Consider the following 23211-nt stretch of genomic DNA (forward strand, 5'->3'; position numbering starts at 1 on the left):
TGAAGTTTAATGCTGCTGAGCAGACAGGAGACATCCAGGGTAGACATGGCTACTATAACATTAGGATCACTCCAAGCAGTTTTCCCACTGTTGTTGTCTGGCTGCTCTGGTAGGAAGCCATTGGAAGTAGGAAATGCACTGGGCTCAAAGAACGGTAGTGCATTAGTGTGACATGTAGTTGATGTATCAGAGAGTTGAGAACAAAGGATTTCTGGATTAATATAAACTCGTACATTGACTCCCATGACCTTGACCCTTATTACATTTTTGCCTGTGTTTACTTGCCTGTGTTATAAGCATAATATTTATCTACCTTATCCCATCACTGTAATGTTTCATTGGATAAGGTCTGCACAATGTCATGCAACTGCAAGTTATTGTAGGATGGAGGTGGGAGACAGTAAAATGCCATTGAGATCAAAGAGAACAAGTGGCCAGTCTCAGTAGTGGTAAGCTGACAGGGTAACTGCTGATTCATGTCTGTTGAAAATCTGACCTCAATGAAACAAAGGTGAAGAGCAGCAGAAAAGGAATAAAGGAAAGCAGGATTCCTTCAAGGGAAGGAGATGACCATGTTCAGATTGAATAATAAATAAACAAACAAATAAACAATATATGTACTTACCAGAAAAATAAAAGACAACAAAAAATAAAGAAATGGAGAGGAAGAAGAAAAACCTCAAGCTTCAGAAAAATTTCAGGAGATAGCATGGATAGCTTAGTAAAAGAAGACATTAGAAATAGGGAAATGGTGGAAAGTAATTAGCTACAATATTTCATACTGATGGTCCTTCAGAGCAGGAATTATTTTATATTGTCCTTGTATAGTGTCTTATGCAGCAGGGTCATGTTCTGATGTGGCTCTCCAATAATAACATAGTGCAAATGAAATAATAATTGTCTTCTAACATTCAGTAGCCACATCACCTAATTGTAATCACTGGCAGAATAATGTTTACGGTAATTTATCTTATCTATACATGTGAGTTTTGTCCCTTAACAGCTGACTTGTCATCACAGATGCTGAGAAAGATCTTGAATGACTGCTTCATTCTCTGTTGTCCATTTAATAAGTAGACACACTAAATTTTATTATCAAATCATTAGGGAAAAAGAGTTAAAATGCCTTCAGAATGTGTATGTGACCTTCTAATTACCAGGAATCAAACTAACTACTGGATTGAAAGCATACTTGGTGCAATTGTCCCTTTAAACTTCAGCGTTTCTTGAAATGGTAGTGGTAACACTACATAAATACCGAAATAATTTTTTCCAATATTTACTAAGGTGAAAAAAAATAAGGTAATGCATTTTGGAGAGCTGCATCATTCTGGAAGTGTTTCCTTTCAATGAACATTCCAGAGACCTTACTTTCTCCTGACACTTAGACAAGATTCTGGAGTAAGGGAAAGACACATGCAGTGAGAATTCAAAAATGTTTGCCTGGTTTTAAAAAGCCCCTTACATGTCCAAATTCAACTGTGCAATTCCACACACCACTAGCGTAATTCTATTGCATCTCCCACTGGTCTCAAATTAATCCTGACAGAAAAATAAAAAAAAAAAAGAAAAAAGAAAAAGGAAAAGGAAAAGAAAAAAAGAAAAAAAAAAAAGAGCAGATTTCAGATAACATTTACCATTTCTCAAAATGCCATTCTGCATCACTCCTAAGATGAGAACAATGTGACTTAACTCAGCCACCTACACCTATCTGTCTGCCCACAGATGTTCCAGGTATTGAGAAAAGCTATAGGGCCAAATTTATGAGGGTACTTAATCCACTAGGTCACTGCTGTTAGAAATCTGCACCTGAGTGAATCAGACTTTACTCAGGCAGTTATTCTTTAACAGTAATTCAAATGCATCAGCAGAACAAGTTGGTTTATCTTTTTGTTAGGCTTTGACCCACTGAAGCAATTACACATTTCATCATTACACATTTCATCATTATTTTCAATAGTAATAGCCACAGAATATGCTGTTTTATGGCATCTTCTATTCATAGAGCTGTTCCATTGTCCAGTACCAACACCTGGAGAATGATAATTTTTCACATTACATAATTAAGAAAACTGACACCAAGCAGGATTAGATTACTGCTGTAGGATGCACAAAGTATTTAAGAGAGGTGTGGAACAGTTAAGCTTACTCATTGTAATCTCAGGCAAACTTCTCCTAAAATTCCTTCCTGTAACTCATCAAGCACCATCTTAATTAAACATCTCAGAGTTTTCTGCCACCATGCCTTCAATGTGGCAGAGCCCAAAACTGTAAAGCATGTTTATATGTTGTTTTGTTTTGTTTTGTTTTGTTTGTTTGTTTTTGTTTTTAATATGGTTTGGCTTAAGCACAAAATTAAATTGTTTGGTGAGCTGGGTTTCAGATTTCCTGCCACGTCTTTGGGAAGGGTAGGCATTCAAGCAGTACTGCCTCCACTTTGCTCAGAAATGCTGCTTCCTTGAGGTGACCTCGGTGGGAGGCATTGCTCTCCACCGGCCAGACCAGCTGGCTGAAAGGCAGGAGGCACAGCAGAGCTTTGCTGAGTACCCCCAGACATTGTTGAGTCACCCTTCACTCGCTGTGTGGATCCCTGCCAACTGGCCACCTGAACTGTTCAGGCATTTTCCTAGCCAGGCACTGCTGCCTCCTGCATCTCAGCCTTCACATACCAAGCTGTTTGCAAGCATGTGAGTAATGCATGGCATTCCTCTGGTTAGTCCTCCCAGCACCTCCCCCCCCCCCCCCCCCCCCCCCCCCCCCCCCCCAGTTTGCTGGAACTGAACTGACACTGAAAAGCTTTTGCAGTAAGAAGAAATCCTTGGAGATCCTAGTAGAGGTTCCTTTGGCTCAGTGCTGTTAAGAACAAAGAGGCTGAGTGCTATTTCTGTTCCTGGCAGGGCCCCAGGTTTGCACAACATAAAGCAAGGCACTTAAACTTTCCATACATTTTTTTCCCTTTGGGTAAATTCAAAGTATCTCACCATAGTATTGGGAATTCTGTGCTTTAATATCAGGCCAGTGCTTCAGACTTTTCTGAAGGCTGTCACTGAAACATGAGCTGCTTCCCATATCATGAGTTATGGGAGACTCACATGGCTCATGGGTAGAGCACTACCTTCCCAGTACTTCTCAGAAATGATTCTGGTGCAAAAACAGTGAAAACTGAGATCAGAACTTGGTGTATCACATTTTCTCTTCCTTCTCCTGAGCTGACATTAAACAGTAGCACTCCAGATTGTTCTGTCTTCTTGCCACTGCTGGAGTCCCTGTGGTTTTTAATCTTCAAGAAATAATCCTCACTCCTCATGCAACCATGCAACTCCCAGGGTAGATATTTAGATGTATTCCAGTTACCTACATGTGCCTAAATGTCTTCAAATTCCTCTACTTCTCAATATGTCCAGGTCTCCTGAAGTCTAATCTGTTCAAGTTTACAGTACACAGGAGTCTTTAGCTAAATAAGGAACCCATGTCTGCTCACAAATCCTACTAATATGCAGCTCTCTGGTGCCTGTCACAGAACTGCCCAACTCCTGCTCCTCAAATCCCCACTTGTCCATTCATATAAAGCCCCAAATTGCATTTATTTCCTTCTGCTATATCACAGTGGAAATTCATGTCTATTTTTCTCCCTGGAGTCCCTCAGGATTGAATGCTTTTCAAGTTTCATTCTCCCACTAAATAGTTAGATTTCTGAGTATTTTCTCCCAGATGTAGGACAAGCTTCTTTTCTACTAATATACTTCCAGCTCTTGCTGTATTCTGTCCATACCCATCACTGTGAAGTTGTATAATCTGCCAAAATTTTGATCTTCTTACTCATATCATCTAGCAATTACTTGCAGAAGTTGTTTCAGTAGCTCAAAGCTGTTTTTGCATATCCATTCTGCACTGTAAGAGGCACCAGCACAACCTTGCAGTACTGCTTATCCACACACACTCCTTGACAGATACAGACACAACCAATTTTAAGAGCAGACCCTCTCTGACCCTTATCTGACTCTGGTATGTTCTAAGTATGACCCCTTGCACAACAATTTTCAGTTCCCTGTATGTATCTGTCTATCTAGTCAGACTGAATTTAGTTTTCACATCACTTCCAATACAAACACCATTTCAAGGCTCTGTCTCTCCTACATCTTTTTTCACTAGTTATGTGGGCAGGTTTGGGCAAGTTTATCTAAAAGACCAAGGTTTTTTAAATTGTACTTTAATTACATGAGTTTCATGTTCTTTTAAAGCACTCAGTTGGGTGAGACTTTTGTTGGGATTCATTAAAGGAGAAATAAGTCCATACACATTTTTGTAGCTAGCCAAAATGCACAGGGGCTGGTTTTATGAGTAAATGTTCTCACTGGAACAGGCAGCAGGACAGAAAGAGCATACTTGAGCTCCACAGCATTCTGGCTCTTATAAAATGAAGGTCAAAACTTGAGGGGTCCTCAGAAATGAACAGTCTGCATCATTTCCTTGAGGCAACACTCAGAGATCAGTTCTCCCTTTCCATATGTGAGTGCATGTCAGGCACCGTGGCTCATTTTATGACCTGCAAAGTGACTGCATGCCTCAGTATGGAAGGGCAGGGGGTCAAGCCCTTGGTCCAACACTGGCCAGCTGGCAACCCTTGTGATTCAGGTAGCCTGTGGGAAAGCTTGTACAGCCCACAGGGACTAGGTCTCTGACCCCTTTTTCTTTCTTGCTTTTTGTTGAACAGGTTCTCTCCCACATCCTCACAGGTCTCTAGCACAGTCCAGGCAGGCCCTCATGCAATTGGCAGGCTCTGATCCGGGTACAGTGTGTGAGTGACACAGAGCATCTTGCATCTGACTGCACAAAGGAGCCATCAACAATTTACATAGAACAAGTTGGACCAGAGAACTTTCATCTCAACACAGCTGTCCTTGTCCAAGGTGAGGTGGATTACCTTCTCTCACCCTGTGTAGTTCCTAAATGCTGCATCTTTCTTGCATAGGCAACATCCTTATGATAGAGAGACTTTCATCCATTTTTGCTTGAAATGGCATGAAGATGGTTTGTGGAGACTCATTTTCAGATCCCTCTCAAAGCATTTGCCACATTATTTGCTTACAGTAAGAGCTTTCAGCTCTTCTTAACTTCCCTATTCCCCTGTACAATTTGTCCTGTCAGATGAGATGATGCAGAATGGATGTCTCCAAAATGCAAGACAGATCCATCACCTCTTTTCAGACATACTCCAACTTCTGCAGGAGCATCAGTAGGAATGTTGGGTTAAGGCATTTACAGCAAACAAATGAAAGTGTTTGGAGGAGCGAAATCAGGGTTCCTTTGAGACAGACTTTTAAGGCACAAGTACAGGAACACAGATAAATTTGCAGTGCAGCTCTTCCTCTGCAGCAAATACACGCATGCTTTCTCTGTTCAGTGAAAAAGCAGCAAAGCTGCACTGCCATCCCAGGGGGTTGCGCTGGGATAAAAGTCTGGCCTCAGATAGTTACTGCTGAAGCACTTGGAGCTCACCCTCCACCCCCTGCCTGGGGTAACCACTTTCCCCCACAAGAACCCCTATTTCCCCTGTGCCGGTCCATCCTGCCCTTGCACAGGGACACTCAAAGGCAGTGTGGGGCTCGTAGAGACCCTCGTAAAGCTTGGCAAAGCCGCGCAACAGGGAGGAGAGGAAGAGTAGGAGGAGGAGGAAGAAGAGGAGAAGGAGGAGGAATAGTTCCCGGGAGGGACGCCCAGCGGGCGGTGGCACCCAGCAGAGGGCAGCGATGCCCACGCTAACGCAGCTCCAGCTCGCAAGTCGTGGCCCTTATGACCCCCTCCCCCCCCCCCCCCCCCCCCCCAAAAAAAAAAAAACAAAAACAAAAACACTGCCTCTAGGCTGACAAGGAACCTGCGCACCTAAACCTGCTCTCCTTTACTCTGCAGCTGTAAGGGAGCCGTACAACCACCTAAGCTGTTAGGTCTGCTTGTGCTTTCCCACCTCTCCCTGTGGGACCTCCTGCCATTTAAATAGCCGTGCACAAGAAAGCTCTGGGATGAGGAAACACAGTGAGAGCATTTCCGAATGCCGTTCGCATTCAGGGGAAATTGGTTTTCTCAGAGAAGAAATAAAACCATGACCTAGTGGTTAATGTACACGCAGAGGAGTCAAGAAGTCAATTCTTATGTGGTTTGAACTGGTTCATTCATATCCAATTTAAACAGAAAGGGGAGGGTGGCTCATTTTCTGCTCAGTTAATCAAGAGACTGCAGAAGCTACTTCTTTTCCTCTGGGGATATTGATAAATGCTGGATTCAGCCCTTAGGTAAAATGGCTGAGGCGGCAGTGCTAAATCCCTGAAACTTAAGTCCATTTGAAATATGATTCCAGCTCTGAACCACACCTGATTCCAAACCTCAAGCCTCTATTGTGTTCCATTACAGACAATTGGCCTGGCATTTACTGGTATATTACATATGAATATCATAATATGCAAAACTTGCCTAGAGAAGACCCCAATATGTTTTTCTAGAACTGAAATTATCCCTATTAAGTCCAGGACTTCAGAGGTCTCTGTTGACCTAAATTATTCTGCAATTTTCTGACTGTATGGCCCACATTCTACCATTCATATACTCACTATCTATATTTTGCAGGAAAGAGCTAGTGAGAATGACCTTCAGCCATTTCAAACACTTGAATACTTGTGCTGTGTCTCCCCATGCTTACAGTGCAGCCAAGGAACTGTTGAAGACTATTTCTCAGCCTAACAACTCTGTTAATACAAGGTTTAAGAAGTTCCTTTTGGGGTAAGGCAAAAGGAGCACAAGGGAAGAGCAGATCAACAGATCATCTTGAGATTTTCAGGGGATCTGTAAGAGAAGAAGAAGAAGCAGAAGACTCACAGTGTCCCAAAGCATATAAGCACAGTTATCCCTTCAGTGAGACTACTCACAGTGCTTAAAGCTAAGCACAGGCTTACATCTTTAGCTGGATGAGAACAATATGTCATATTCTAAGTGAGGATCTTGGAGTGTTTCTACAATCCTTAAAGAATGACTTGTCATGAGAGCCAGGTAAGCATTACTTTCCTCTTGACAGAAGAAGGAATAATTAAGATCTGTTTTGTGGTCTTTTAACTACAATCCACCTTTCCTTAGAACTTATAACCTGGAATAATAAATGTTTAATTATAGGTAAAATATTGTGTTTAAAAAGATTATATGAACATTTGTAGGTCATGGAGTACCCAATAATTCGTCCATTTTCTTCTATTAATATCAGCTGGTTTTATAAAGGATTTTTTTTTTTTCCCCATAAACCTGACCTCACTTATAAGGACAATCACATGCAAAGCAGCAGAAGTGATCAGTAGACCAAAGTAAACTGATTAAATGAACTGATGAAAACTGGGTTCTAAATTCCACTATATTTTCTTAAAAGCTCCTCCTCTTGGAGGCATATGTGAACAGCTTACTGTGAGTTGTTATAGAATCACAGGACCTTATTCTCCTTTCACATCAGAGTAATTCTGAAGTAATTCCATTAAAGTGAGCAGAGTTACACTGATGTGAGATCACAATCAGTTAGAAATGGAAAATTCCTAATAGCTTATCCAGTTCATAACCCTAGGGCTAGAGTACAGTTACTCCTTGCACTAAAACCGTGTTTAATTCCTTAAAATATGAATAGTGGAAAATGGTGTTTGGGAGATGTTTTGGTCATTTGGTGGGGTTTCTTTAATTCTTCATCCAATTATTCTCTTGGGAAAATTCTTGGTTTTGACTGAAAGCCAAAACCTCAACTACATTGCTCAATAAATGAAATACAAAATGAGGTAGATTGGCCATATTATGTCAATGTAATTCTGAATGCCTTGTGTGCCCTTTTTCCACTACTGGTTGTAGATCACCATTAGACTAGTGATACATGGAAGTTTAAGAGAAGTTATTGTAAAGGGAAAGCAACATGGCAATCCTAGACATCTTGGTGTATCACCTCTAGGGTAGAATTTCTCATATGCCTTGTTAGAACAAAGGTTGCACGGAATGCATTATTTTGTTAGAGACACTTGTGTATTTCAGTGAAGTGTCTAAATATTCTGAAGCATGAAGGTGGTTTTTCACCAAGTCCACTCTGCTTGAAACTCTTCTTCCTCCTGAAGAGTAATCTCAACAGAAACATTTTAACCAGACCTCATAATGAAGTCATTTCAAACAGAAGAAAAACCCTCAATTACATCTTAGGATTGACTGTATATAGCTATTTCATTACTTTCATACATGATGGTTTATCCAATGCACTTGACACAAGTTTGCTGCATGAGGGAAGCACAGCTTTCCTCTCTCCCTGCTTGCTTAGCACTGGAGAAGTTTGCTAATAGACGTTGCTGTAGAGGAGCTTAGGGCGTACCATTGTAGCATGTGCTGCTTCCCTCTCCTGAAGAGAACCCTACCGGCTGCTGTAGAGGAAGCTACTGAATTCCAAGCTTGACAACAGCACTCCAACTACAGAATTTGCTTTGTTAACAGGGTTAACAAAGGGTTAACACAGGTTAATAGGCACAGAGTTAATAGACACAGAAGTACTGAATTACTGGGTTTGACTTCCAAAACTGCTGGTCACTTCTGGCTCCAGCATTGCCACTTCCCAGCATTTCACTGCAAGTCTCATGGTTCTTGTAGCTCGGGGGAAAGAGCTGATGTGAAAAAGATGGGGGTTCTAGCTAGTTCAGGGACACAAACCTACTCTTACAATATTATCATGTTGATACAGAGGAAGGTTTCCATGCAGCTGGGGCTTCTGTACATCACAAAACCATGCAACCATGATAGCAAGCATTCCTTGATGCTGTTGGGAAAATGCTTTACCTGAACATCTGATCCTTCCTGTTACAGTAGCATGCTTCTAGCCCTTTGGTGTGTGGAGAACTTGCCCACCTCCAAATGATAAGAGCATGTAAAACAGAATGCACCATCATCAAAACAACGAGGTGCTGGCACAGGTGATGGAGCAGAGCCACTAGGGTAAGAACTCTACCTACCTGTAAGATGAGATTGATGTTGTTGTAAAGAGGACTGCATAATATGGTTACCTTCCACAAGAGGAGTGAAATCATTTGTGCATTCATATTTTGTACTGTATGCTCATGAACTATAAAATTATTAAGTCATGTGATTTCTAAGCAAAACCTAACTGGGAAGACTGACTTGGGTTGAAAAATAAAATTGTTACCACAGAGCAAATTGAGTTGTAGACTTTACAAATCAGGCCACCTGCTTAGATGCTAAACAAGGTTTCACAAGTTTGTTTTTTATGAATGAAACACTCATCTTACACCTTTATAAGCTGGGGTCTAAAATCAATCTGCTTGCAAAAGCCCTTGCTAAAGCGTGTGAGATAAATGTAACATTAAATCACACAAGCCACAAAACAGAGTCTGATACCATTTCCCTGTGAACAAAAAGCAGTAAGAAATCTCACAGCTGCTGTTCCTGCCCTTCAGCAACTTTTAATTTTTACTGATTGACACAACACCTACGCATCACATCATCCACAAGAGGCATCAGGTCTGTTTCAGGAAAAGCAAATTACTGGTTATTGTCAACAGCTGGCAGAAGCCACCAGGAACTGCTTCTTCATTCATTTGTTTTTCTCAGACACCTATAAAGAGCTGTCATCACATACCAAACAAAGTAAGCATCAGGCAGTGTGTGTGTTTCAGTGCCGGTTTACAAGGTTTCTTTTGCCATGGGAGACATATATTCAGGTATGTCAGCCATGACAAGAGAGCAAAGCAGGTACAAAGTGAGCTCAAGCACAACGTTTCAGAGCTATTCACATTTGAAGAGCACTCTTGCAGTGGATGGCAATGGCAATGGGACACAGAGGAGAACCTGGACTTACCTGGACTAGGAGCGCTGCTTCATGAGAAGCTATGTGCACCCTCTCAATGGAGGCTGTTGCCTTCATAGCCTTAGGTAATATTTGCACTTCACTGTGAACTGAGGGGGCAAAAGGTCTTAGCATGATGAAGTCAAGAGCTACTCCCTGGTATTATTTGCCCTGAGACAAACTGGCCTTTGTAGAAAGTGATATCCTTTACACCTATGCAGATATCTGATTAACATTTGAGGGAGTACTGTGAGTGTATGGACTGGACACCTAGGATTTCCCTTGAGATATATGAAGAACAGCATATGAAAAAGAATTTCATCATGTGTGTGTAAAGCATTTTGGCCAGTATTAACGTCAGAAGGTGACATGAAATACAGCATATCTTTATGAATGCATTGTGCTGTAGTAGAGAAGGTAAGTTTCACTGAAGTAGCAAAGTGAGTTGTGGGTGAATGAAATACGTTTTTTCATGCTGGAATGTGATCAGGATATTGGGTAAATTCCACTGCTGCTGAGAAAAGACCTGAGATGTTTCAGAAGCCAGAAGTGGTTAGAAGCTTAGTTTCTCAGTCTTGTCCAAAATTCAGCAACATTTGTAGAACAGCCCCCCTTAGCACCACAGTTGGTTCAACACTGACTCAGGGGCAAGAATGCTACCCACTGAGTCACCAACCCTGCTTCCTCCAGCACTGGCTTCTCTCTGCTGGTTATCCACTCAGGCCCAAACATGCTTAGCTTACAAGAGCTAACAAGACTGCAGCCCTGAGAAGGCTGGGTGGCATAGAATAAAAGCCTTGTAGATGCCAATGTGTCAAGGTAACCCACAGTAAAGTTTCTATTTCTGAGGTCTGTTGTTTGATTTGTGGTATAAACACCATACTCACCTCAAGGAGACACAGCACACTGTAGATTTTCATCTCCACTTTCCAGCACCTCCACAAGCATGGCTTACACGAGGGCTGCATTGAGCCCAAGCTTGTGCCATGCAGAAGAAGCATTCAGTTGCATAGGAATACATCTGTCTCCCATCCCTCTCCTCAGGAAGTGTCTGAACTTCACAGAAAGGAAGAGGAAAAGCACAAAACCCATGCTATGTTTGATCTGAACTGTGCTTAGCCTATATCTTTTCCTTGAAACTATGCTGAACACATTTGGGGTGGTAAGAATTGAGCTTGAGCTAGAAATAGAAGGTCTATCTTTAACATATGGCCCTAACACAAAAGAGAATCACAGTGGCCCCTCAAAGTTAGGAAGTTTTGCTTGGATATGCATTCCAAGTTTATCAGATCTTTCTCATCTTCAGCCTCCAAAGGAAAAAACTTCTTAGATATGGTATACTTTTATGCCCAGCAGACTGGACCCAGAAACATACTTTGGTTTTAAGATTTAAAAAAAATAATAATAATAAAAAAGAAAATCCTCAACTTACACACATCATGCACATGTAAGTAATTTGCAGTCTTCAAGTACTAACCCTTCACAGCCTGAAGCAGGGGCAAGGTCCTTCTCTATTCTCACAGGGCCTCTTGTCATTATGCAAGCTTTCATTCTGAAACTCAAACTCACATGAAAAATACTCAGGTTAGTGAATTTGAAACTCAGCCTGAGCAGCTCAAATGAAAACTCTGTTAACCCATTCTTGTTCCTCCACTCAAGAGCAGACTGCTTATTCTCACAACAGCACAGAACATCCTACCATATCTGAAATTTTCTGCTGGAATGACAATTTGCTTTCAGTTCCCCAGATTGTATTCATATGTCTCTGGCCCATGCACTCAAACCTGTATCCTTCCATGTCTTCAAAGAGAGAAGGTGAAAAGAAGATTCCTTGATCTTCACAACTACTCTGCTGCACTTCTCATTGTATGACCACATGTAGCGACCTCAAATGCTAAAGGATGCGCTTCTGACCAAGCAGTCCCTGGGCAAGATGCTTCTGCTGTTGACTGGTGACCTAGAGATAGTGAAGAGCTCTTAGGGCTAGTTCCAACAGATGGAAGACCAAGAGTAATGTGGGGTTAAAGCTTGCAGGAGTCCAGTGTTAAAGTGCTTGCAGGAAGGTTTAAAAGAGAGTATCACAGCAGTAAAGCAAAGGGAGCAAAGTGGTTTAATAGGCTAACTAAAGGATGGACTGAAACAGACGTTATGTCTGTCAGCAGGTTGCTTCATGGCTTTGGTCACACTAGTCATTATTTCTGCCTGTATTTTTTTCACATGCAAAATGGATATAATAAGATTTATTGAGCACTTGCAGTATCATGAGGAAAAATTGATTAGCCTTTTTAAAGCCCTATGGAATACATTCTGTAAGATTGACAGCAGACCATAATATCTATGGAGAAGGCAAGGTAATTAAAGCACAAATATGGTGGCAGAAAAAAATAAATAAATAAAATAAAAAAAGATGGAATCAGGAAGGAACAGCTATTATTAGAGATGCCTAAGTGATGAACAAAAAAAAAAAAAAAAAAAAAAAAAGAGGGAATGAATACAATAAAGAAAGACAAGTTTCAACCAAGATAAATGAATACTAGTAATAAAAAAACACTAGCAAATATGAACAAAATAAAAAACAGTGGGAGAAGACCTGAGTTAAGAAGGAAGAAGTAAGTGTTGGTTTTCCTTACTACCACCTAAGATTTTTTAAAAATAGCCACCTTAAATAGCCACTTTAGTGTTACCACCTGAGTACCAGTCAGTGTGTTGCATGTGAGAAGCAGAGGATAGAAAAAAAAAAAAAAAGATAAGCAGAAAAAAAAATATCAGTTGAATATAAAATTTTAAAGACTTTTTTAATTATTATGCCAGTAGCCATGGTTTTCTTGAGGAAGGCAATGCTTTTGTTATTGTTATAAATGTTTTTCAACAAAAATCTTCAGTGTCAGTCAGAAAGAAGAACATAAAATTTAAGTGCAATAATTCAAAACCTTTCTATGTTATACTTGAAACTTTTTTTTTTTTTTTTTTTTTTTTTTTTTTATGAAAACCTGATGTTTCTGTGGGAAAATCATCACTTCCCAGACACCTCTATTTTTAGGCCTGTGTTCTCAATTAGCCTGGTACTCATTTGCAGTATGCCTCTCTGCAGTGTTGCAGCAATATTGTATACCAAAGGGTTACAAAGAAGCCTACCTGATATTAAAAATCTACACCCTTGAATTTCAATGGCACTGCTTTCTTTTTAACCTTCCCTTTATCTCTGTGCATTTGGGAAGACATGCATGGGGTGTCAAATCTTCCAGTGAGAACTTTCCATGGCACAAAATCATGATGGGAAAGAAAACATGCAATAAAAGCACAATGCACAAGAATAACCTTAGTAAGGCTGAATCCTGACGTGTGCCTTGGATATGTGATTGAACCCCAGATCATCCACTAGTAATCCTCCTGTTTTTGCTTGTACATGTCTGAAACATTGGCTAAACTGACTGTTCTGGGAGAGACTCTGTAATGACTCCTTAACTGTCAGAACAGACAATCGCATTGGTAAATGTAAATAAGTCACTTTGAGCATATCTGTTGCTTTCTGCCTATAGAAATTCATCTTAGTGGCACTGGTCCCATTTACAAGCTTTGCGCTTGAGGGAATAAGAAAAGCTGCCCAGATCATCATGGGAAAGTTTATACACAGAGCAGCTCAGCCAGCAAAGTGCTTGGCTCAACACGCTGCAAGCACAGAGGCTGCTCATGGATCCATCTCCACAGGCATTCAGCCTCTGCACAGCTTGGATGACTACAGCCGTGAATCTGCTCCCTCTGCTCCAGCACCTGCCCTGTGCTGCTGACCAGAGCACAGCAGCCACTGGAGGAGTAGGAGCTTGTCCTGCAAGGAGGCAGGCTGCTCATGTCCAGAGAATCTCCTAGGCACCAGATCTTGATGCTGTTTCTCATACCATAGGGTGTGACTGCGAAGTGCTTGTTCCACTGAGGTGGCTGAGGAGAGCCAGGATGGGGACCAGCAGCTGGTCACTGTGCAAGTCCTCATGTTCCAATGGGCTTGAATGTTTTGGTGGACACATGTATCAGCCAGGCCAATGTCTCTCAGGAAGACTCTTTCTGCTGTGTAGGTGAATATCCAGAATCCCATGGGGTTTGGCATCATCCTTAACACTCTGACTGTACAGGACCCTCTTCCCTGGGTAGCCACAGGCCAAAGCTCCTAGCTGACACTGACAGGAAGACCACAATTGGGTGTTAGAGGTTCCCCGCTGTGATGGAAACCTAGGGATCACCTGGCACAACTGAGCTCTTATATTTGTAATCATTCCTGTTGCTATGGCCACTGCACGTGGGTATAAATCTTTCCCAAGTGACATTACTATGGGAGAGTAGGGTGTAACCCAGGAAAGGGTACTGTTTGATTGATATGATTTTTTTTTCATGACCTGTCCAGGTCTCTGAGTTTACCCATTCCATTGCTTTTGCGAAAAAATTCCTCAAGACAGAGCATTCATGTATTTAGTAATAATATTTAACATCTATATTGGACTCTGTGCATTCCAAGTGCTATACAAACACAAACTCATTCATCTTATTTTTTATCTCATTACAGTTATCTGCAGTGCTGAGTTGGTTTGATCCCCACTTCAGAGACCTTTTAACAGTGAAATTGTTACCAGGCGAATTTCCCGTCTAAATCACCACTAAGGACTGGAAGCTAGGCTCCCCCACTCTCTGTTTTAATCAGTGACTCCTTTAACTTCAGTGAAAGGCCTCTAGGTTTCTGCTGCTGAAGACAGGAAAAATAAAATCTTGGAGATAATTTTATTTAAGTTTGTTTTCACCATGAAGGTGTTCACTGGGAGCACACTGTTCTCAGAATTACAGATAGACATGCCATTTGCTCATGGGAAATAGAGTCAGGCATCTCTGTACTAAATCTACTCATAGGCAATAGGGAGGTGAGGCTAACACAGGTCCGACTTGTAAAGTTCCTACTCTTTCTGCACTTGCTGTCTTCAAATTTATTCATACCTCCCTGGACCAATTCAAAATAAGTTACTAGGACTGCAAAAATAGACTAATAAGCAGAGACTTGGAGTTCAAAACATTTAGAGATTAAAGTGAGAATTTTTCTCCAAGCTGAGCTGAGTTAAAGCATGAAAGAACATTGAAACTAGCAGCAGATGTTGTATAAAGAGGGAGGACATGAGGCAGAGATTAGGCACCTCCTAAATGTGGTCTAAAGCCTGTATACTTTCTTTTCAGCTATCTTCAGCCTGGCTAAGACTTAACATGGCAGTAAAAAAAGCAGTATGATAAATGGGAGTAACTCCATAGGTATGGAAATTGTTTTACCCACAGCAAAAGTAAACTTGATGAAGCTCAGTGCACTGAAACTGGAAGGAACAGTTAAACTGTGCCCAGAAATGGTGCTAATAATAGAATGTAATAACTCAGTGTAAAGATTAAGGCCATATATTTTGAGAATTTTTATTCTAAATTGGTAGATCATTAGTTACAAATGAGAAATAACAGTTTCTGTAGCAGGCACTGTTAAGAGGTCTTCCTGCATGCTGAATGCAGCTCTGGTCACTCAAGTCCATTGCTAACAAACTCAGACTGGAAGAGATGCAGAAAAGGACTTCAATGCAAGTATACATGGAGTGGCTGCACAGAAAGAGGAAAAAAAAAAGGAGTAATTATCAAAAAGAAGTAGGTCCTGAATATCGGAACCATTATAAGATTGATAATTTCTGAAAGGTCAACTGAATTAGCTCTATCAAAGGAAACTAAAGGAAATTAAGACAAATGGAACAAATGATCTCACATAGCAAAGCCAACAGAAAGTGGCTTATTTAGCTAATGACTTTCCTTTCTGAAAACATGGGAAAGAGAAGAGCTGTTCAAACTAAAGACAATGTTTGTTCAGAGCAATGTGTATAAGCTACCCTTAGAGAAATATAAGCAGGAAGTAGAAGAATGTTTCAAACCATCAGAGGAAGGAAGTTTTGGAAGAGCTTTCAAGAGGAGCAGCAGGAGAGAACTTTCTACCCAATTTGAAAAAGAGATTGATCAATGTATGAAAGGAATTACAGTATGTGATTTCCCATGACATCTGAAAATAGGACTCAGCAACTTTGGATATAATTTACAGACTTATTTCTCATGTTCCTCCTCTCTCCCTGCCACCCCAGATATTTTCAAATTAAATAATGATTTAAAATCATGGTCTGTAATATTAATGTTGACCACATGACAGATAGGAATAGGAAGAAATGCTCCAAGTTTAAGTTTTCAACAAATTTCTTCATTTGCCCTTAAGAATGAGAAAACACATAGGGAGGATCTCTCAGTAACCATCACCTCTCCCATTACACTGTCTGTCTTCAGAACCCTGCTTCAGAGCAGCAAAATGAAAGAAATCAGCACCATAATTACTGTCCCTTAAGCAACTTTCAAGAATTTTCTTATCAGTACTGAAGTGAAGCAAACCACTTTATATAATGCTGTGTAGCCTGGTTCCAGCAACTCCTAGGGTTTCCAGAAACATCAGCTGTGCAGTACAGGTAGGCTTCTAAGCAAGGCCAACACATGCTTTTAGAAAGCATACTTGGAGATTTTTCCTGGGAGTTCTTTTGCAACCTACTACCCCCAGGTTTTGTAATCTGAAATATCACTCAGAGGTGGGAGATAATTCACAGGGCATTTTTATACTCCACTATTTTATTAAAAGCTCTTGTGAACTTATCAAGATACTTTCACCAGACTGTTACCAGATTCCCCCAGCACATCACGATTACTCTCCAGAAGCAAAGTGTGTTTGGCACTAAAATTAGCATTTAAAACAGTATCACACCTGCTTCTGCTGGTACCAACTGCCTGTAAGATTCATGAAGTCTTCTGAGGAAACTACGTCTGAATATTGTGTGCTTTCTGAATTAGGTTCTTGTGACTCAAGGCAAACGTAATTTTATGCTGCTATTGCCATTTCAGTGTCTTTGATGTGCACGTTGTGTCTTTACCAGATTTGCTGTGGTTTCTTCCTGCTTCCTTTCTTTAGGGGAAAAACTGATCTGGAAAGAGGAATTGGGAATAAGAAACATTCAAACTCCAGCACGAACACTGCATTGCAATGCTTCCAACTCCAAATATTTGGTTGACTTATCCAACAAAAAGAAAATGCTTTTATGATTTTCACTTAGTAATTTCACAGCAGAGAGTACGAACCAAAGCTCCAGAAAGAGCTATTTGTTAGCGCCAGGCCTTGCAACATTTGGACCCAGGTTACCCAGTGGGTTTGAGGCAGTTTGCCTTCCACCACACCCACTTTATGATATCCTGTTAATGCATGTCTCTGACCTTTACTGTCAAAATCCATCTGCTGAATTTCAGACCTGTGGGCTCCTTGGACAGCCTTCACTTTTCAGCATGTTCTCGGGTGACTGTCCCGGTGGTACAGTGCTGTAGGGAGCACTTGTTTCTGACTTTTCTGCTATGTTTGCTGTTTGTATTTTGTAAGACACAATTTATCATACACATCTAACCATACTGCATTACAGAAATGAATGTGTAAATTTTAAAAATGGCTTTATGAGGAAAAAAAAAGCCTGTAGTGACTGATTCAGTACCTCAGCCTATTTCTTCCTGACACAGGCCCTGCCTTTTTGTTCAAATCATTGACTCGGGTCTCTGCTAAGCACAGCAGTTCTCCCCTAGGGCCAGCAGGACTCCTTATGGCTTCCACATGGTGCTCGTAGTTCAAAACTCTAATGGTCATCCCTGAAAGGGCATATCCGCTACCCCTAAAACATAAACGTGGAGCTTCCCATGTCCAACTCTCCTGCCAGAATTCAAGACAACAGTTTTAACAGCTCTGCAGAAGGCTGCTCTCACTGCTGGTTGCTTTCAGCCAAATCAGGCACTGATCTGTGGGATCACAGGCAAGAAAGCTCGCACAAAATTATTTTCCAGTTTGTCAGACCCAGGTTTGTGACAGCTTTGGTCAACTTCCCCTAAGAGCCTGGGGCTAAGCTCTGCCTGGGAACCTCAAACTTCACCAGCTGGTTACAGCAGAGGTTCCCCCACTTTAGGAGGCGATGCTGTGCACAGCGTTGGTGTGCGTGTGCTGGCCTGGAGAAGGAGGCTGGTACCACAACCAGGCACCATCTGCTGTAGCCTACCTTCAGCTGCCAACTGTGTTTTTGGTGCCCACGGGGATGTGAAACTGCTGTTTGCGCACAAGGTGTAACTGTTTGACAGCCCAGCCTACTACGTCCTTGTTGCTCCACGTAGTACTGTTATTGCTGTCCCAGCCTTTGATAAGGCTAGGGCCTCAGATAGCTACTGTACTTTTAAGTCTGCCTCCAAATAAGCGGCTACCTTTCATCTCTGTTTTATTGCCAAGGACAGAGACAGACAAGCCAGACCACTGGCTGGCTAATAAGTAATAGGGAACTTTGCTGAGTCCCACAGTCCTCCTGATCTGGTGATATATTTTTAATACATAGTGATTTATACATATAGATTTTTTCTATCTATAGCTCCTACAGTGTGAGCAGCAGACAGGGGCCAGCACGTGGTGCATGCATATGCTAGAGGAAATGCATGTCTGCAAGGGGACTCAGCTGTAACTGAGTAACTTGACAGGTAGAACAAACTCTTTCAGCCCTTTGCTCTTTCCAGTCCCCAAATATGACAGCTTAATCATTTTCTAGACACAAAATGTCACTGAGATAAAGCAAAGTTTATAAAGGAGGACTGGTCACATGACAGAAAAAAATCTGGTAATATATCAAAGCAAAGAAACTCAAAGTTCAGGAAACATTTGTTTTCCTCAGAGCTTCCTCCTTTCCTCTCTCTGAGCACTCAGAGGCTGAGAGAGGCTGGAAATTCAGCCTGAAGGTTCCTTAAACAAATATAGCTCTGTCCTTTACATCACCATACGGCTCACCATCAACGCCACATTTGGTAAACTGTGAAAGTTGAAACCCAGTTGCTTTGTTCCAGCTATTCAAAGGTACATAGGCACTGAAATCTTGCTGAAATAAACTAAACTGGCAGCTTCCTGTGATGGTTATAATGGCTTATAGCTTTACATGACTTACGGAATAGTCAGATCCATTCAAATGTAGACATGCTTTTCTCTCCACCAGAGTGAATGTGAACATCTTAATGTTTTCAAAGCTGCGTTTCAGCTGGCAGAAGCAGTGCTGTGCCATGCACGATGGGGTCATAGCATTGCATCTCCCTTGAGGGGACATGACTTAAAACTCAGGACAGGCTCCTCAGGCTCTTTCCTCTGATAATCATCCCACAGATCTGGTTTGTGTGGCTAAATTTCAGCTGGGAACCTAGGGTCAGCTTTCGCCCTCATGTGCGTAACATGGTTGAAGTTACCCATATGAAAAGCAGCTACACTAAAATCAGCTTAGGCAGAAGGCAATTCTGGCCTTCCACATTTCAGGCTGTGCTGTTTGAGTTTTTTTTGCTGCCTGGCCAACTATTATGTTAGATGCTGTGCAAAGAATAAATAAATAGGAGAAAGAGCCAAAGAGGAGGAGTTTGTTCTTCCAAGCAATGCATGGCCTTCTTTCAGTTACAGCACAGTGTTTATTATCTACCTTGAGAGGGCAAGGGTTGCTTTTTCAAAACTACATAATTACGTGCATAGACTGTATGAAACCATCCCTGACCTCTAACATAATAAGTCATGCGGTTTCTTGTAAGTGCTTTTTGGGTGCTTGAGTGAATCACCAAATTTTGAGGTTTGTCATCAGTAATTTTTGGTAACACATTTTAGCCAACAACATGATTACCCATAGTTATTTTCTTTTCATTTTACATTCCTTTAGCAGAAGACCCTTGTGGGGTGTTGACTTTCTACAGCTGAAAGTCTGAATGGTAAGACCAGGCTTTCTAAGCACATTTATTTGTAACATGTTAGTGTCCGGAAAAAGCCCTGAGGCCCATACAAACTCACCGAAGGATGCAGTCCCAGCCCTGGAGAACTTTCATTCTCAATCAAGAGGGAGAAGGTATGAGAAAAATATTCAGCGCACAAGTGAAGCTATGAGAACATGGATGATTAACCCCACCAACCATCACTTTCCAGAAGTATTTAGATGCTCAGAGAGGTATCAGGCCCTGATAAAAATGCACCATAAAAATGCACAATAAAACACATTAATTGTGCCGGGTGCTTAACTTCTGTGGAGGATTAGCAAAACTTAAGTGCTTTTTTCCTTTTGTATGTCACCACTATGCCTAGGCACATAGATACCTCACAGCTTTTATTAAGCCTGCATCTTTTATATATATATAGATATAGATATAATGTAATTTCCAAAAGTTGTAATTTCATAGCTTTATACTAGAAAAATAATCCCTGACAAAGGTGTTGCTGGAGGTGGAGAAAAGATGAGAAGGGGATACAGAAGTGGTGCAGAAGATAAAATAAAAACGAGAGGGAAGAAGTAAAAAGAGCAAGAAGAAGAGGGTGGTTAGGATGTGGTTTGCAATGAAAACAGGCCTGAGCAGCTGATTGTTTTAAGCAACAGGGAGGAGCAGGATAAAGGAATCAGGACCAAAGGCAGTGCAGGGAAAAAAAAGAAAGTACCTCAAGTCCAGGTGAGTCTTGAGACTAACAGGTCAGTTTTATCGGCTTTCTGCAGCCCAGACCACTGCCTGGTCTTAGGAATGGCTGCAAGCTTCACAGTGATAACAAAATCTCCCACCTGCAATGAAGACAAATACAGCAGTCTATGCAGCAGAGACAAATGCACGTTCTTGCACCTCCAGCCCTGCATCTACCTGTAGTGACTCCTCTCATTTATTTTCTCCAAGGAACGTTTCATGCTGTGACAGACTGATACGGATTGTATTTGCTGTAGAAACATAAGTGTCCAAAAACAAAACAAAACAAAACAAAAACAAACAAACAAACAAACAAAAAAAACATACAAAACCCCAAGAATTGCACCATTACCTCAGAAGTGTGAATGACCCCACTTTTTCCAAGCAGAAACCTAGAGTTTGCTGTCTTGTAGAAAATATTTGGGAAAGGGGGACTTCATAGAAAGGCAAGCTGTTGTAAGCAGGGACTCATGGAAGTCCCTGCCCATACCACAGCTTTGAAGTACTGCCATTTGAAGCCTCTAACTACACAAGTGCCTGGCTCTCCCCCTAGCAGGTTCAGGCAAGGTGCCAAGGTTCAAGCTGGGAAAAGGCAGAGGGGACCCATCAATTCTGTGTGAGAGGACGGTAGACATGCATACCTGAGGTATGGAAGTGCTTAGCACATGTTCGAGCTGGAAAATGCATACAGTATGTCTTTGGTCTCGGTGCTAATGAGAGTAGGATAGAAGCCACCACCTAATGCATAACTAGACTCCTCTCATAGAAAGAGCACATGGACCTGTAGGCCCCATGCTCTGCTCCCCCTGCAAGGGCTTTCCAGGCAGTGGAGCCAGGCAATGCAGCAACCGTGACAGTTTTGGAGAAAGGCCAAGCACCACTTGAAGGTTTTCATCCAGGTGACTTTGTGCTCAGCCAAGCTTTGCTCTTTCTCTCTTTCCCTCTCTCTTTCTTTTTTTCCCTCTAATATGCTGGGTTTAATCAGACTGACCTCAGTATCAGCCTAGCAGAGTGGACCATTTGTTGACAGAGAAATTACGATTTTCTTCCTGAGAAAGGGGAATAAAACTTCACCTGCAGAGTTGAATTGTGAAGAGCCATGTTTTTCTTCCAATGCTGTGCCTAGGCTGGGTGGTGAGGATCATCCTGGAAAACAGAAGCATTGAGCATAGCCAGGAATAATTCCAAGTACAGACTACAGAGTAAGTTTGTTCACATCAAGCACTGGAAGGCAAATAAAGCACAGACAATGCTTAAAAACTCCCACCCTGTTCTTTCTTGTGCTTTGATAACAGAAAATGAGAAGCTAAAGAGCTATAACAATTTCTCCTCTTGTAGTCATTTTCCCTTCTCTGCTCCACACAAACAAACAAAACAAAACAGTCTTGTTTAAAATTGATCAAATCAGGACAAGGAGTGAGATGTTACTGGAGATTTAACCACTGTAATTTTATTTTTGAACTTTCTGTAAAAAGTAGAATATCTGAGTTAGAAGGGACCCACAAGGATCATTGAGTCCAACTCCTAGTTGTACTTTACTCCAAGTAAAGTACACATGCATTACATTCACAGAGACTGTGCCCTCCCTTTCTACCAGGCTTGCTCTCCCCTCAGTGTATTATGAACAGAGCCTTAGCCACACACAGGACTTGGCCAGCTAGTCAGTGACTTTCACCCTTGATGCTTTCTTGATCTCTTGTAACTCACTGTTGATCATATTGTGTTGTTTTTAAGTAACTGTATGTGTGGGTGCGTATTAGCTGTTAAAAAGCAATTTACATACCTTAGCTGCACTCGGCCAAGAAGCACACACATAACCCAACCCAATAAATCACAGCAATAGGAAAACAAAGAGGGGGCAAAGAGGAGGCGTGGAGCTGTGGCTGCAGGGTACTCACACTGCTTTTGGAGCATGCCAACCTGCTGCCAGAGCTGCCAAAGCCAACTGTGCCTAGCTCTTGCTCCAGGAGATGTCTTCCAGGACAGGTGATAGCCACAGCCTTGGTGGAGCATGGCTTCAGCCAAAAGAAATATTTTCAAAAAAATAGTACTCTCTTCTTCCAACGCTGCCCCAATTATGTTCCAATGTAGATTTTGTTATCCAGCCTACTCTCGTCAGTAGTTTCTTCTGGACCCATAAAAAATGGTACATAGAAAGAATATACTGTCCTGACAGAAGGACCAAGCTCTTTTAAGAAAAATGACAAGAGGAAGAAAGAAACTACTTATTGCAAGCAAATTTGCCACCAGTCTTCAATAGGGTAGATAATAACTGGAGTGAGCACAGCTACAAGGTTACAGATTTGCCACCATCTGGGGAAATGCAGTGTTCCACGGAACAATCCATAACAGAGTGCTTTGCCCTGTTGGCCTGTGCCAATCAGCCTGCCAGGAATCAAAATGCAAGTTAGCCAGCAGAGCAAAAGGCAACATCTCCTGCTTAAGTTTAAAAACAACAAGCCCAGCCAGAAACTGGGCCCAGGCCTTAAAAAAAATAAAAAATAAATAAAATTTAAAAAAAAAAAAGTCTTTAAAATCTATGGAGCTCTGAAAAGAAGATTGTTTCACAGTGGTCTAAATGTAGATGTTGCCTATCCTGTGATGTTTGAAGGTGACCAAAGCCTTGAACTTCAGCTTTGATTTTACAGAGCTTGCAGTATTTTTTAGTGATGTAACAAATACAGCTCTGGGTCTCCTAGCATTGGATCAAAAACTCCAAAAGAAGCAAGGCACAGACCTGTGATGTTACACAAAATTCACTCTGCCAATTCAAA

Source organism: Aythya fuligula, chromosome 1 (assembly GCF_009819795.1).
Source record: "Aythya fuligula isolate bAytFul2 chromosome 1, bAytFul2.pri, whole genome shotgun sequence".
NCBI classification, from domain to species: domain Eukaryota; kingdom Metazoa; phylum Chordata; class Aves; order Anseriformes; family Anatidae; genus Aythya; species Aythya fuligula.